The 17,538-nt window shown below is 38.5% G+C and overlaps 1 pseudogene across 1 annotated transcript; it reads left to right on the forward strand.

Annotated features, from left to right (window-relative positions):
- Positions 1 to 15,466: 15,466 nt before the first annotated feature.
- Positions 15,467 to 16,446, forward strand: LOC311181487 (olfactory receptor-like protein OLF4; annotated as a pseudogene). The gene has a single exon. The product of its transcript is annotated as an olfactory receptor-like protein OLF4 (transcript).
- The last annotated feature ends 1,092 nt before the right edge of the window (positions 16,447 to 17,538 follow it).

Raw genomic sequence — 17,538 nt, forward strand, 5'->3', positions numbered from 1 at the left:
CTCCTTGGGAGCACAGGCAATTAAGCACCGCATTGTGAAGCTGTGTGCAGCCAGCTGGCCGGCGAGAATCCCACATGGTAAAGCAGACCTCTCCTGTCTCGCCCACTGCTCCCCTCAGCAGTGTATTTCTTCAGCATGCCTGTTCTGTTCCCCACTCTGTTTCTGGTGAATCCTCTCACCCTCCCGTGCATCTGGCCTATACCCCAGTACTTGTATAAAAATAAATAAATCTTTAAAAAAGAAAAAAAAAACACCAGTGTTTCTACACAAACACACATGTCCTAATTTCCTAGAAAGAAACATCAAAGCTATCACTTATTAATATAGTTTTCTGAACTACATTTGGATAACAGACCAACCAAGAATATTGATTCAACTATTAGATCGCATGCCAAAAATAAGAAAAGGCTGATAATTATAATTGATGTTTACTTTGATCCAATTACCTATTGTTGCATAATAAGCTGTCCTAAATCAAATACTTAATTATTGAATGGGATTTTATGGTAGGGTTTGTTCTGATCACTGTTTAGATACACATGAGTCTTCAGTGAGCTGTGAATCTCTACGTTGTATTTCTATAGCTCATCCCTGACATGGGAGACTCTAGTGAACCTGCCTTGAACCAATTTATGTCAGTTTGTTCTAATTAATGTTAATATTATAATGTAGGAGGGAAACTTTAATCCCCTTATTTTTATATTCATAAATGAAATTTTGTTTCCTACCCATTTGGAAGGCGGGTCTCCATCTCCTGATAAAATGTAACTCAGCTCATGATGCTCCGGATCCTCCCTGGATTCATGAGTTACTAGAATTTTTTCCTTTAAAATAATTTATTGGAGTATAATGATGTTAAATAAAGTGAACATATTTAAAATATAAAATGTTCTGAAATAAAGGAACCATACCAAATGTAACTTTAATAAATGCATGGATTTGTTTATATAAGATTCAAGAAAGTACACAAAAGATTTAGTGATTTCTGTTATGTTATATAATTGTATAAAAATTTAATCTCCGAGTCTCCATTTCCTTATTTTTTTAATTTAATTTAATTTTATATAATTTACATCATTTTTCATTTTTGCACAAAGCGTGTATCTTCATCTTGGTTATATTCCCCATACAATTCCCACCCCCCTTATTTTGACCCTAACCCCTCCTCCTCCTCCCCCCCCATAGTGTTTCTCTTATTTTTGATAAGATGATAAATCTAAATCAGATGGTTATTATGGGAATAACCAAAATATGTTGATATGTTTGTTTGAGACTAAAAACTCATGGATAAGAAGTATATGTATGCAAATATGTGTCTGCATTTTTACATGATTTTTATTAAAATAAATACCTACATACACATACTTATATATGCACAAGGACTCATTAACATTCCCATATTCATGATGAAAGAAATTTGAAGGTTGGATAGAAATAAAAAGAATGATTGGCTGAGTTCACATGGAATAAAAAAATGTAGAAAACTAGACACAAGTAGTGTGGAAAATAAATTAATGCAAATCAAAGCTTCCTATAGCAAAAAGAAAAGCCTATAGCAAAAAGACTGGAAACAAATGTGGTGGTGGTACACATTAAAAAAAGGAATATTCATTTACCGGGCATGAACTGTACATTGTTTCAACCTTTATGGAAAACATATGGAGATATATTTCAAGTCTAAGAATGGAAATACCATATGATCTAGCTGTACCACTCTTAGGTATTTATCTGAAGAATATGAAAACACTAATATCAGGAGATTTATGCTCCCCCTAGGTTAGTAGTGGCATTATTCACAAAAAGCAAGATATTCACAATAGCTAAGATATGGGATGAATCTAAGTGCCCATTGACAGATGACTGTATAAAGAAAGTGTGGAATATATACTCAATGGAATACTACTCAGCTATTTAAAAAGGTGAAAATTGACTTTTGGGTCACTCTGGATCTGGAGCTCTTGATGCTGTGAAAAAAAGTCAGCAAATGAAAGACAGATGACGGTTCCACTCATTTATTGAATATTTATAATGAAAAAAATAGTAGAACATAACAAAAATAACTCTTAGATGCTGTAAATGATTGTGGTTCCCAGCGGGGAGGGGCAGGAGGAGGAGAGTACAGAGGGGTAAGGTTATAGTGTCTTGGAGGCCAACAGCTTTGGTGGGCAAATGAAGCACATGTATCTGTTAGGTATGAAGTTGCACTCCCAGACTTTTGTAAATGAGTAGCAAATCACTAACATTTTGAAGAAAAAAATTAGACACAACAATTTAAACTATAACGTGTAGCACTAATTTGAATAATGAATTTTTTTTCATCTTAATGCCCTAAGGCCTCAAATTCAGAATTACATACAAATCTATCAATGGAGAATTCACTATGCCAGTTAATGGGAGCAAAACCCTAAAATGATTCTATATTTTTTCTTTTATTTAAGGTGAGATTTGAATACAGTTTGCCTTTGTCTAAGAGAAACTAAACAAATGAATTGAGAGGCATAAATTCAGTTTCTTCCAACAAAACTTTATTGGGTTAATATCTGTATAGTATTCTTTTTGCTGAACAAATTAACACAGTAGAGATTTAGAAAAAAATTATGATTTTACCGTATCAGAGGTCAGATGTGTGAAATTGTTTCAATGATTAAAATCAAGATGTCTGCCGAACTGAGTTCCTTTAGGAAGCTTTGGGAGAGAATCATTAACTTTCTTTATATATATATATAATTTTTTTATTTTTATATTCCCATACAATTGTGACCCTCTTATTTTGACCCCAATCCCTCCCCTTCCCGCCCCCCACCCCCCATAGAGTGTCTCTGGTTCATAGTTGTTTGTTGATTTTGATTTTTACTTTCTTATAGTTATTCTTTTTCCTGGTCCCTTATTTAAGTTTTCTAGGAAAATCATTAACTTTCTTATTCCAATTCCTTTTACAGTCACAAGCATTCCTTGGCTCACTGTCCTTTTACCATCTTCAAAGCCAATAGGGTAGCATCTTTAAATTGACCTATAGTTTCAACTATTCTGTCTTCTTCCACACTTGGAAAGTCAGGCAGATGACATTAGTCACACAGGAAAAGTCATGGTCATACTTCTTAGAATAGTTGAGTAGCAAACATATCCATCTGCTAATTCAGGACCCCCTTACTATAAAAAAATAACATTCAACATTTCTGTATATTAAGATGTTAACATCTTTTAGAGGTTCTTATTCTGCCAACTAGGAAGTCTTTTCAGAACTATAATATTTGATGTCACTCAATAGTCCTTATATAACATGCTTGAACACAAAATTTACAGCAATTTCTGAAATTAGTGAATATGTGATTCTTTTTTTTTAAAGATTTTATTTATTCATTTCCACATGAAGAACTGGGGTGTAGGCCAGAGGCACAGGTGGTGAGAGGACTCACTAGAGACAGAGTGGGGAGCAGAACAGTCGGATCTACTGAAACACTGCTGAGGGGAACAGGGGGCGAGACAGGAGAGGTCTGCCGCATCATGTGGGTAGCTTCCTGGTTGAGGATGGAACCCAGGCTGCAGTAGTAATAGTGCTGACACTCAACCCCCAGGCCACCAGGGAGACCCAAAATATGTGATTCTTTCAAAATTACATGCAAAGATATTTTTGCTTCAGAAGACTGAAAAACTGCTGACAACTGACTGTAAGACACACCATATTGTCTTAGCTTTGATACTCAACACCTACAATTTGAGCATCACCAGGCACTTGTTCAGTGCTTTAGAGTCTCTGGGTGCACGAGGACTTGGTGAACCAGAACCTACATTGGACCTAGCAATTTTGTTAGTTCACGTGTGCATTGCAGATACAGGAGTGTTGGTCTGGAATATTTTTTTTCCTCACATTCTCTTGTTGACATATGCAACAGATAATTATTTGTATTGGGTTCTTTCACATGCACTGTTGGTGTTTAGCAGCATTCTCAGACATTGCCAAATATTCCAAGAGGTAAAATGATCTGTGGTTGGAAATCACTGGAGCTGAATTTGAAAGCTAGAATCAACCTGGCTGAATTCCAGTCAACATTCATCCCTTAACTGGATTATAACTTTAGGCAAATCATTAAGCACCTTCAAGACCCCCCCTTTTTTTTTAACAGAGAATGAATTTCACTATCGCACTACCTCAAAGAATGGACTTTTATATAAAATTAAACAATATAATTCTTATAAGGTCTAAGTTAATATTATAGTACCTAAAATGTATAGATTTATATAAATGTCATACATATATTATAATTAACATTTTATAGTGAAGATTTATTTATTTATTTTTTTTTTTTTTATCTTTTTTTTTATTTTTTATTTTTTTTTTTTTTATAAATTTTATTGTTATATTCCCCATACAATTGCAGCCCCCCATTCTGACCCCAATCCCTCCCCTCCCGCCCCCGCCCCCCTAAAAGTGTCTCTGGTTCATAGTTTTTTGTTGATTTTGATTTTCACTTTCTTATAGTTATTCATTTTCCTGGTCCATTATTTAAGTTTTCTAGATTCCTGCTATGAGTGAGACCATCCGGTATTTTTCTTTTTCTTTTTGGCTTATTTCGCTGAGCATGATCCCTTCCAGCGCCATCCATGTTGCAGCAAATTGCATGTGTTTATCTTTTTTGAATGCTGAGTAATATTCCATGGTATATATGTACCACATCTTCTTGATCCAGTCATCTATTTTTGGGTATTTGGGTTGTTTCCAAAGCTTAGCTATTGTAAACAGTGCTGCTATAAACATAGGGGTGCAGGTGTTCTTTGGAATTGATGTTTCTGTGTCCTTTGGGTAAATACCTAGGAGTGGAATTGCTGGGTCATATGGAAGCTCTATGTTTAGTAGGTCCAGAAATCTCCACACAGCTTTCCACAGTGGTTGGACCAGTTTGCACTCCCACCAACAGTGCAGAAGAGTTCCTTTTTCTCCACACCCTCGCCAACATTTGTTGTTGCTAGTTTTTTTAATATGTGCCATTCTCACTGGTGTAAGATGGAATCTCATGGTAGTTTTGATTTGCATTTCCCTGATGACAAGTGATGTTGAACATTTTTTCATATGCCTGTTGGCCATTTGCATTTCCTCTTCAGAGAAGTTTCTTTTGAGCTCTTCTGCCCATTTTTTGACTGGATTATTTTCTTTGTTGTTGTTGAGTCTCATCAGCTCTTTGCAGATTTTTGTGATCAGTCCTTTATCATTAGTGTTGGGTGCAAAAATGTTCTCCCAGTTGGTGGGGTTTCTCTTTGTTTTTGTTATTGTCTCTTTTGCTGTGCAAAAGCTCTTTAATTTGATATAGTCCCAGCTGTTTATCTTTGCCTTCACTATCACTGCTTTGGGTGATGTGTCTGTAAAGATGTTTTGATGTGCAAATCACGTAGTGTTTTGCCTATATTTCCTTCTATATATTTTATGGTTTCAGGTCTTATGTCTAGTTCTTTAATCCATTTTGAGTTGATTTTTGTGTATGGTGTGAGGTGGTGGTCAAGCTTCATTCTTTTGCATGTAGCGACCCAGTTTTCCCAGCACCATTTATTGAACAAACTTTCTTTGCTCCAATGCATAGTCTTTGCTCCTTTGTCAAAGATTAGTTGACCATAAATCTGTGGGTTTATTTCTGGATTTTCTATTCGATTCCATTGGTCTGTATGTCTGTTCTTGTTCCAATACCATGCAGTTTTGATGATTATGGCTTTGTAGTATAGTTTGAAGTCTGGGAGTCTGATGCCTCCATTCCCTTCTTTTTTTTTCAGGAGAGCTTTGGCTATTCGGGGGTTTTTGTGATTCCATATGAATTTCATCAATAATTGTTCTATTTCTTTGAAGAATGACATTGAAATTTTGATTGGAATAGCATTGAATCTGTATATTGCTTTTGGAAGTATGGCCATTTTAATAATGTTTATTCTTCCAATCCATGAGCAGGGGATGTCTCTCCATTTCTTTGTGTCTTCTTCTATTTCTTTTAACAGTGTTTTATAGTTTTCTTTGTATAGGTCCTTTACCTCTTTTGTTAGATTTATTCCCAAATATTTGATTTTTTTTGTTTCAATAACAAAAGGGATGGTCTTTTTGATTTCTTCTTCTTCAGATTTATTGTTTGTGTATAGGAAGGCTACTGACTTTTGCGTGTTGATTTTGTATCCTGCCACTTTACTGAACTCATTGATGAGTTGAATTAGCTTTTCTGTGGAGTTTTTGGGGTTCTCTATGTATAATATCATATCGTCTGCAAATAGTGATAGTTTGACTTCTTCTTTTCCTATTTGGATTCCTTGGATGTCTTTCTCTTGTCTTATTGCCCTGGCTAGGACTTCCAGTATTATATTGAAAAGCAATGGTGAGAGTGGACATCCTTGTCTTGTTCCAGATCTTAATGGAATTGCTTTCAGCTTTTCACCATTGAGAATGATACTGGCTGTTGGCTTGTCATAGATGGCCTTTATGATGTTGAGGTATGTTCCTTGTATCCCAAGAACTTCAAGGGCTTTTATCATGAATGGGTGTTGCACTTTGTCGAAAGCTTTCTCAGCATCTATTGATATTATCATATGGTTTTTATATTTCTTTTTGTTGATGTGTTGGATAACGTTGATTGATTTTCGGATGTTAAACCATCCTTGTGCCCCTGGAATGAATCCAACTTGGTCGTGGTGAATTATCTTATGGATACATTGTTGGATTCTGATAGCTAAAATTTTATTGAGGATTTTTGCATCAGTGTTCATTAGGGAGATTGGCCTGTAGTTTTCCTTTTTTGTGTTGTCCTTGTTCGGTTTTGGTATTAGTGTAATGTTGGCTTCATAGAACGTGTTTGGTATTGTCCCTTCCTTCTCAATTTTTTGGAAGAGTTTGTGAAGGATAGGCACTAATTCGTCTCTGAATGTTTGGTAGAATTCATTTGTAAATCCATCAGGTCCTGGGCTTTTGTTTTTGGGGAGGTTTTTGATTACCATTTCAATTTCGCTAATTGTAATTGGTCTGTTTAGGTGTTCTATTTCTTCTTTATCTAGCTTTGGGTGATTGTAGAGTTGTAGGAATTTGTCCATCTCCTCTAGATTGTTTAACTTGTTTCCATATAACAGTTCATAGTAGTTACTGATTATTCTTTTGATTTCTGCTGTGTCCGTTGTGATTTCTCCTCTTTCATTGATGATCTTGTTTATTTGTGCTTTCTCCCTTTTTTCCTTTGTGAGCCTGGCTAGGGGTTTGTCTATTTTATTTATTTTTTCAAAGAACCAGCTCTTGGTTTCATTGATCTTTTGGATTGTTTTTTTAGTTTCAATTTCATTTATTTCTGCTTTGGTTTTTATTATTTCTTTTCTTCTACTGGTTTTGGGGTTTTCTTGTTGTTCTTTTTCTAGATCTTTGAGCTTCGAGATTAGGTTGTTTCTTTGCGTTCTTTCTTGTTTCTTGATGTGAGCTTCTATTGCTATATATTTTCCTCTTATTACTGCTTTTGCTGCATCCCATACATTTAGGATATTGGTGTCCTCCTTGTCGTTCAATTCAAAAAATTTTTTAATTTCTTCTTTGATCTCCTCATTAGTCCAATGGTCTTCCAGTAGTGTGGTTTTTAATCTCCATGAGGTAGGAAAGTTCCTTGCCTTCTTTTTATGGTTTATTTCTAGTTTGATGCCTTCATGGTCAGAAAAGATGGTTGATATGATTTCAATCTTGGTGTATCTGTTGGTGTTTGTCTTGTGCCCCAGTATGTGATCGATCCTGGAGAATGATCCGTGTGCGCTTGAGAAAAATGTGTACTCCGTTTTTTTGGGGTTTAGTGTTCTATAGATGTCTGTTAAGCCCAATTGCTCTAGGTCTTTATTTAGAGCTTTGGTTTCTTTACTTATTTTTTGTCTTGTTGATCTATCCATTGTTGATAGTGGTGTGTTGAAGTCTCCCACTACGTATGTGTTTTCTCTGATGTCTGTTTTCAGAGAGGACAACAGTTGTCTGATATATTTTGGTGCTCCTTCGTTTGGTGAGTATATGTTAATGAGTGTTATTTCTTCTTGAAGTATTGTCCCCTTGATCATAATGTAGTGACCATTGGGGTCTCTTTTTATCTTTTTGAGTTTGAAATCTGTTTTATCTGATATAAGTATAGCTGTTCCTGCTTTCTTTTTTGGCCCATTTGCTTGTAGGATTGTTTTCCATCCTTTGACTTTGAGCCTATTTTTATCTTTTGTAGCTAAATGTGTTTCCTGGAGACAGCAAAAGGTTGGGTTTTGTTTCTTAATCCAGGCTGCAACTCTGTGTCTTTTTATTGAAGAGTTAAGTCCATTTACATTTAGAGTTAATATTGATATGTTAACATCTGTATTTGCCATTGTGTTTGTCTTTCCTTTGATTTTATTTATTTATTCTTTTAATAACTTTTTTTTTTTTGGCCTTCTTTCATTGTTATTCGTCGCTCTGAGGTTCTGGCTTTAGGACTCCTTGTAGTATTTTTTGGAGTGGGGGTTTAGTTGCAATGAAATTCCGGAGTTTCTGTTTGTCTGGGAAGGTCCATATTCTTTCTTCAAAGAGGAAGGAGAGCTTTGCGGGATAGAGTATTCTTGGTTGGCATCTGTTTTCCTGGAGTCTGTTGACTATGTCCCTCCACTCTCTCCTTGCCCGTAGTGTTTCTTCGGAGAAGTCTGATGTCAGCCTGATTGGTTTTCCTTTGAATGTTATCTGTTTCTTCCCTCTTGCCAGCTTCATTATTTTTTCCTTGTCCTGGATTCTTGGGAGCTTTACTATTATGTGTCTTGCTGTATTTTTCCTTTCGTCGTGGAAGTTTGGTGTTCTTCTTGCTTCTTGTATATCAATTTTCAGCTCCTTCTTCACATTTGGGAAGTTCTCTTCAATTATCTCTTTGAATATTTTCTCTGTTCCTACATCTCTCTCCTCTCCTTCTGGTATTCCTATAACTCTTATATTTCCTTTCCTCATGGAGTCAGATAGTTCCCGAAGTCTTTCTTCGTTCTTTTTCCTTCGTACTTCTCTTTCCTTCTCTGTTTTGGTTCTTTTTATTTCTGTGTCTTCAAGATTACTTATTCGTTCTTCCATTTCATCTATTCTGCTTTCATTGCTTTTCCCAGAATTCTTTAGTTCTTCCATTAATTCTTTGATCTCCTGCATTTCTTTTACTTCCCTCTTTAGGGACTCAATTTCTTTCTTCTGACCATTGTTTTCCCTCTCTAGGGACTCAATAGCATTCTTCTGATCGTTGATTATTTTTCCCTTATCATTGTTTTCCTTTATGACTTCTGTCAGTTTTTTAATCACGGCAATTTTAAATTCTCTTTCTGGAAGGCTCAGAAATTCTTCCAAGTTATTGTCGTTGCAATCTGGGGGCTGGCTTTCTTTTTGTGGTGTGCTTTTTCTCTGGAGAGTTGCTAGGTTGCGTGTGGTTCTTCTCCTCCCTACTGTCTGTTTTCTAATTTGCCGTATGCGTTGGGACACTGTGTTGTTGGGACTGGCCGGCATCTTGGGTGGGCTTCTCTGTTCCCCTCTGGTTCTTCCAGGAGTCATCTGTCAGTTTCAAGCAGCCTTTACTGGAGAAAGGTCCCTGTTCTAAAATGCCGATGTGGGGACACACTCCCCTGTGCGCCTGGTCTGCCCCGGCGGTGGGTTCCTGCTCCCCTCTGGGCTTGGACTGCAGGCCAGAGGGGGTCTGGCGTGGGCGAACTTCCCCCGCTCACCTCTGGCTCCTGGGGAAGCCTTCTGCAGGTAGTCTTTACTGAAGAAATGTCCCTGTTCTAAAATGGTGATGTGGGACACACTCCCTGCGCTTCTGGTCTCAGGCACACTATTCTGCGCGCCTGGTCTGCCCCGGCTGTGGGTGCTCGCTCTCCCTGTGGGCTCAGACTACTTGTTCAGAAGGGGCCCGGTGTGGGCTAACTCCCCAGCTGGCCACTAGCTCCTTCAGTAGCCTGTGCTGGGGTCAAGTCGCTAGGTGGCACCAGAGATCTCTCCTAGAGCCCTTGGGGAGCTGATTTTCCACCCCGTGGGACAGGGAGCAGAGCGGGGATGGTAGGGTACACCTCAACGGCTTTGGGGTGCTGTGTCTGCCTTGTGCCCCACCGTCGTGGGGAACCCACGCCCCTAATTTCGTGCCCCGGGTCTCAGTTCCAAAGCCCTCAGTTCCAGGACGCGGGCTGTAGCCCAGATCAGTGGCGCGGGAATGGCGCCTTTTGAATCCCGCTCCCCTGCCTGGGCGCCTTGTTCCTGCTCACTCAGGGAGGGCCTCCGCCCGGGTCTCAGTTCCAAAGCCCTCAGTTCCAGGACGCGGGCTGTAGCCCAGATCAGTTGCGCGGGAATGGCGCCTTTTGAATCCCGCTCCCCTGCCTGGGCACCTTGTTCCTGCTCACTCAGGGAGGGCCTCCGCCATCTCCCCGCAAGCCTAGGTCGCAGGCGCAGGGCCCTGGGCAGCTGCAATCTGAGCGCTGCTTTTGTGCAAGCTTACCGGCTGGCCGGGGCTGTGTGCTGGTGCTGGTCTCCTCCTGGGGGGCGTGGCTCTCTTCAATGGCGCCTGGAGCTCACCTCCGCGGCGGATCCTGCAGGGTTCGCCTCAGCTCCCGTTCACGGGGTGTGGTGGCTGAAATAGTTCCTTTCCACTCACAGTCCCACTTGCTGCGTCCGTTTTTCTTGTTGGGCGTTTTGGTTTGTTGTTTTCCTCCTCTCTGCCGGTCGGAGAGTGCCGCCTCTGTGGGCGGGGGAGGGGAGCAGGGTTCTGCGCTTCCCTCCCTTCTCGTCCTCTTTTATGGCCACTTTCTTCTTCGGGCAGTTTGCTGGAGTTGTCCGTTTATCTTCCGTGTCCCAGTTCTCACTGGGACCTGCCGCTTTTCCTCCCTATTAACTTTTTTTAATGGGAGATCTTACTCGCAGCGTCTCCTCGCCGCCATGTTGCTCCGCCCCTATAGTGAAGATTTAAATGACAGCTCTCAACTCATGACAGATGTTTGAAATTCCTAATTGTTTTGGCAAATGTGTCATGAAGTCAAGAAGTGTATCTTGCAAGGTTTTATATTAAAAGGAGCAAAGTTCTCTCCCTTGTTGAAGACAGAATCCCAATTTCCTGGTGTTTTTATGGCCATATCCCCTCCACAAATGCTTTGATGTGCCAAGGACCTTGTTTTGACAGGATATTCAGTCTTAAACTTTGTAGGAAACTTTAATTCAGGGATATCATCGGTACTGAAAGGTTAGACCACTGGAAGGAGAGTGGTTTGTGGAGAAGGAATAATAAAAACTGTATTTACTTAACTTCAAATGTGGTCTTTGGGGATCAACAATCATTGGAAAAAGTTTCCTTTCTGTCTAGAACAGTGACCCACAGGGAAATCATGTACCTAGTAGTAGGAGTAGAAAGAGGGAAATGTAGATAATGAGCATATATAGGCAACCGTTTCATCCTCTGCAATTTCTGTTTCTACAACCTCGGGTGGACTGGACACGGTCCACTGTTTCTTACTTGGGACCGCAGTCAGTCTCTGTCATCAACCATCCTGGGAGGAATTAGTCTTCCACCAGAGAACTTCCTCACAGAGCCCCCTGCCAGGTGAATCTGAGAGTCAGGTGAGTTAGTCAGGAACAATCCAGGGAGACAGAAGCCAAGAACTTTTAAATGGCATCACCTGAGACACCAGTTTAGGCCAGAGAGAAGTCACTGTCATTTTTTGCTGGTTAATTATTTTATGTCTTTATAATGTTAAAAATGGAAGTTTGAGTCAATTTTAGAATATTTTCATTAGCTCAAAAGAATTTCCCTATACTTTCGCTATCTCTTTTCCCTTCACCCCTTTCCTCCAGGCACTGAGCAACCATTTATTTTGTGTGTGATTTCCCAATTCTTGATATTTCATGTGAATATGAGAATATATGGTCCATTGTGATTAGTTTCTTTCACTTAATATTTCCAAGGTTCATTTACATTATAGTATGCATCACTACTTCCTTTCTTTTTTGAATCAAATAATATTTCATTCTCTGATTATTTCATTTCATTTGTCCATTTATCCACTGATGGACATTTGGGTTGTTTGCATCTTTTGTCAATGGTGAATGGTGCTGCTGCATGTATTCGTTACTACTTTTACAGGAACTATCTGTATTTGATTCTTTTGGGTATATGCCTGAGAGTTCAATTGCTGGGCCGTGTGGTGACAAGGCTTCATCATTTAAGGGACTGCCTGTTTTCCAATGTGTTTGCATCAACTTGCTTCCCCACTGGCAGGGTGAGTGGCTCTGAATTCTCCATATCCCCTCCACGACCAGTTAGTATCTGATTTTTTAATTCTAGCCATCCTAATGGGTGTGGAGTGTATTCCTTAATATTCTTTTGATTTTCATTTTCCTGGTGACCACGGTATGGAATATCTTTTCATGGGCTTACTGCCAAATTATACATCTTCTATCAAGAAGTATTCATTCAAATCCTTTCCTCATTTTTATAATTGGGCTATTTTGTCTTTTTTTATTAAATTATAAGATTTTTACATAGTATAAATAAAAACGAAATGCCTAATCAGATGATATAATTTGTAATGTTTTCACACATTCTGTGGGATATCTAACTTTCTTGATGGTCTATTTTAAAACACAAATTTTTAAATTTTGGCAAAATCTAAATTATCCATTTTTTCTTTTGTTGCTCATGCTCTTGGTATCATATTTCATGTTCTTTTTAATTACTGTATTTTTATTTATAGATCTTTGCCAATTTAATCTTGAATTAAATACCTATATTAACAAGGTTGACTTATTACCTTTTATATTCTCTTTCAGAATTCAATCTCATATTTTTAATTAATTTCACTTAATAGTTTCTTGAATCCACTATATTTAACCTGGCCTTATTTTACCTGCCATTCCTTTTCTTTCATTAATTTTAATTTTTTAAGTGTTTTTATTTAAATGCACACATTTATGAAGAAAACACTTGAGGTCTCTGGTTGTTTGGATCTTACATTATAATGGCAAAAGGAGAGAACAATGAAGTAGATGCATGTATGACATAATATTCTCAGAGATAAATCTTATGATGACAGGGAATATATGGTGGCTGGTGCAGAATTCCAGAACAACATTTGGGGAAGCCTTTCCATGTAAAGCAATGAGTAGAACTAAGATAGAGTGAACCCACTGAATGCATCTTAAAAGATCAAAACTCATTGACCAAGAATAACAAAGAAAAGTGGATAACAAAGAGAAATGAGAAAAAGTTCACCCTTAAGATCACTATAAGATCACATAAAAACGAGTGTGATGAAACAAATTTGTAGTAGGTAAATGCACAACAATCACACAAGGGGCCTGAGGTAGATACCACGATGATCCAAGTTAAACGATTTAAAGGTGCAGTGAATATGGGTTCTCTCCTTACATTGTTATCTAGCCTGCATGCACACACAAACACAAAAGCACACATAAATCCCATCCCCTAGGCACACACATATAACTAAACCAATTTGATATGTACCCTTATTGTGTATGATGTACTCTGATATCCTGTACCTTTTTTTTTTCTATTTAATTCTTACAAATCATTGTCTGACGCCTATGGGTATTGATTTCAGAATATGAAAACATTTCTCTAGCCTGTCCGCCATACCAAAGTTAGTGTTTTCCTGCTTTTGTTCTTTATTTAATCATTGATAATTTCTCTGAGAACACATTCCTTTGTGCAGTGTGTACTCAGCTACTACTTACAATCAAACTAAATCTAATGGGGCAGTAAGACTGTAAGTACATGCTCCAAGGTACTTACAGTTTAATGAGAAAAAACCCACAGAATTAAATAAAAATTCCACAATGATGGCCCTATAGCTAAAGTATCAGAGGAAGTGGCCTTTCCCTGTGGTAATATTTAAAAAAGAAGTTTCATGAAGATGAGCCAAGAAATCTGAAACAGGAGAGGGAGTTTTGAAGATGAAGAGCAAGTAACAAATTCCAAACAGGGCAGCTAGAGGGTCTCCAAGCAGAGGGTAGTGGGTGGTGTATAATGGTGCTGAGTGTTGAAACAGTGATACCCGGTGAAGCTGCAAGTCAAGTTGAATGTTCTTGACATTAATGTGGGCGAGGCAAGGCAGCAGGTGGGGGAATCTGGCAGAAAGTTCACAAAGGGTTGGGCCTCATACTTTAAGCCTCAGGATTTTGGCTTCATTCTTCACTGGGTAGTCACTTGAAGGAGTTTAAGATAGAGAATTCAAAGATTAACTTCATGCCATAGAAATATCTCTCTGGAACACTGTGAAGATTGAGCTGCAGGGGTGCCAGTGATGATAGATGGAAGAGATGACAAGGAGCTGAACTAAAGCTATGGGATTTGGAAGAAATATTGGCCAAGAAGAAATATTGGCCTCATCAATCACAAGTGAAAACTGTTCATTTACTGGCAGGAAGGAACTATGTCAAGCTGTTAGCATGTAATGATTAAATCTGTCGACCAATCTAGGAGAGTGGATATAGCTATCTGACTCTTACAGATGAGGATTTATTATATAGAGTCATTCAACTGACTTCTTCAAATTTAAAAAGATAATAGGTGGTGGATCTGAGACTCACAACTTGGCTACTGATTCCAAATGTTTTGAAATAAATATCATAAAAGGAAAAGTCTTTTTCTAAAATCCCCTCTAAAGTTGTACGTTGTCTACTGGGTTTTTTTAATCATAGATTTGTTCCCTTTGCCCTGATCTCTAGTGGGATGTTCTTTAATAAGGTGTCTTGACATGATAAATACATCATCTTTCGTCTTTTAATAAATTGCTTTGTGGTTTTATTAGTTATCTGGTGATCAAGGAGATGTAATTGAGACATTGGAATTCTGCCAGAACAGAGAACACTTTCTCCTCGTCACAGTCTCTCGGGGAACATTTGAGTTTTTTCCATCTTGTTCATCTGATAGAAATTTAAATATTGGAAACAAGCACCTTCCCTGGGGCATTTTCACTGCCACACACTTTCCCAGATAATCCTGCATCTGACTCCTTGCCTTCCTTCATCTCTGCTCAAATGTCACCTTACCTATAAGTCTTGCCTGAATACAGAGTAAAAATTATCACTTCCATCCTCTCTCACCTTTATACATATTTTCTTTTTCTTTGTAGCACCTGCCATCATCTGACATAGTATGAACTTGTGACTTTCTCCATCATGGAATTATAGAGATTTTTGTTGCTCAGTTTCTATGTTATTTGCCTAAAAGATGGTCAGTATTCAATTTACAATCCTCAAATACATGAAAGTTATTCTCATTAAACATTAAGGATGTATAACCTCTTGGGGAAAATCTTCAGAGTACTACAGGATTCCTAATCAGAAATGGCACAGAGATCCCTTTAAGAGGATAACAGTGATACAAAAAACATACATGTTGATTTCTTATCTTGAGATATAGATATTTGTATCACCAATTTTGCACAAATTAATTATTCTATTTTTCTCTTTCCTCATAGTAACCTCTACCACATGGAAACTGGCAACAATACACAAATTTCAAAATTTTTTCTCCTGGGATTATCAAAGGAACCAGAAATGCAGCCCCTCATATTTGGTCTTTTCCTCTCCATGTACATGAGCACTGTGTTTGGAAATCTGCTCATCATCCTGGCTGTCAGTCTAGACCCCCACCTCCACACACCCATGTACTTCTTCCTCTCCAACCTGTCCTTGGTAGACATCTGCTTCACTTCCACCACAATCCCCAAGATGCTGCTGAATATCCAGACGCAGAGCAAAGTCATAACCTACGAATGCTGTATCACCCAAATGTATTTTTTTGTACTCTTTGCAGGATTGGATGACTTTCTCCTATCTGTGATGGCCTATGACCGGTATGTGGCCATCTGCCACCCCCTGCACTACATGGTCATCATGAACCGCCAGCTCTGTGGACTGCTGGTTCTGGTGTCCTGGCTCATGAGTGCCCTGTACTCCTTGTTACAAAGTTTAATGGTGTTGCGACTGTCATTCTGTAAAACTTTGGAAATCCCACACTATTTCTGTGAACTCAATCAAGTGGTCCAACTTTCATGTTCTGACCCCCTCATCTATGACATAGTGATGTATTTTGCTGCTGGGCTGCTGGGTGGTGGTCCCCTTGCTGGAATCCTTTACTCCTACTTTAAGATAATTTCCTCCATACGTGGAATATCATCAGCTCAAGGGAAGTCAAAGGCAATTTCCACCTGTGCCTCACATCTCATAGTTGTCTTCTTATTTTATTGTACAAGTGTAGGAGTGTACCTCACCTCTGCTGCTTCCCACAGCTCATACTCCAGTGCAACAGCCTCGGTGATGTACACCGTGGTCACACCCATGCTGAACCCCTTCATCTACAGTCTGAGGAACAAAGACATAAAGAGGGCCCTGAAAGCATTCTTCAGGGGGTCAGCTGTAAAGGACCAATTGTCCTGGGGCTGAAGAAGCATTTGATGGTAGTGATCTGAGTCTCAGAAACTGAAACTGTGATAATCTGTTCAGACTATGATAGTAGCACTTGCTCTTATTTAATTCCTGAAATTTGCATCCTTTGATTTCAACTTCTTTATACAATAAGTAAATCATGTGATTAAGTTTCTACTCTGATCCATGCAGTTTTTCCTTTTGTACATTTCTATTCCCATATTTTTTTATCTTGATCATAAAATCTTATAACTACTCATTTCTTCCATGAAATGAATGGGATTTTTTAAAGCAATTTCTTCTTTAATGATATACATCATTCTCAGTAATTTTTAAAAATTTATTTATTTATTTATTTTTTATATTCCCCATACAATTGTAACCCCCTTATTTTCACCCCAATCCCTCCTTTCCCTGTCCCCCCCCATAGTGTGTCTCTGGTTCATAGTTGTTGGTTGATTTTGATTTTTTTCTTTCTTATAGTTATTCTATTTCCTGGTCCCTTATTTAGACTTTCTAGATTCCTGCTATGAGTGAGACCATCCGGTATTTTTCTTTTTCTTTCTGGCTTATTTCGCTGAGTATGATCCCTTCCAGCTCCATCTATGTTGCTGTAAATTGCATGTGTTTATCTTTTTTGATTGCTGAGTAATATTCCATGGTGTATATGTACCACATCTTCTTGATCCAGTCATCTATTTTGGGGCATTTGGGTTGTTTCCAAAGCTTATCTATTGTAAATAGTGCTGCTATAAACATAGGGGTGCACCTGCTCTTTGGAAAAATGGGCAGAAGAGCTAAAAAGAAATTTCTCCAAAGAGGAAATGCAAATGGCCAACAGGCATATGAAAAAATGTTCAACATCACTTGTAATCAGGGAAATGCAAAACCACAATGAGATGCCATCTCACACCAGTGAGAATGGCACATATTAAAAAAAGTAGGAGCAACAAATGTTGGCAAGGATGTGGAGAAAAAGGAACTCTCCTACGCTGCTGGTGGGAGTGCAAACTGGTCCAACCACTATGGAAAGCTGTGTGGAGATTCCTCAACCTACTAAAGATAGAGCTTCCATATAACCCAACAATTCCACTCCTACATATTTACCCAAAGGACACATTCTCAGTAATTTTTGC

Source organism: Talpa europaea (genome assembly GCF_964194135.1).
Source record: "Talpa europaea genome assembly, chromosome: 12".
Lineage (NCBI taxonomy): Eukaryota > Metazoa > Chordata > Mammalia > Eulipotyphla > Talpidae > Talpa > Talpa europaea.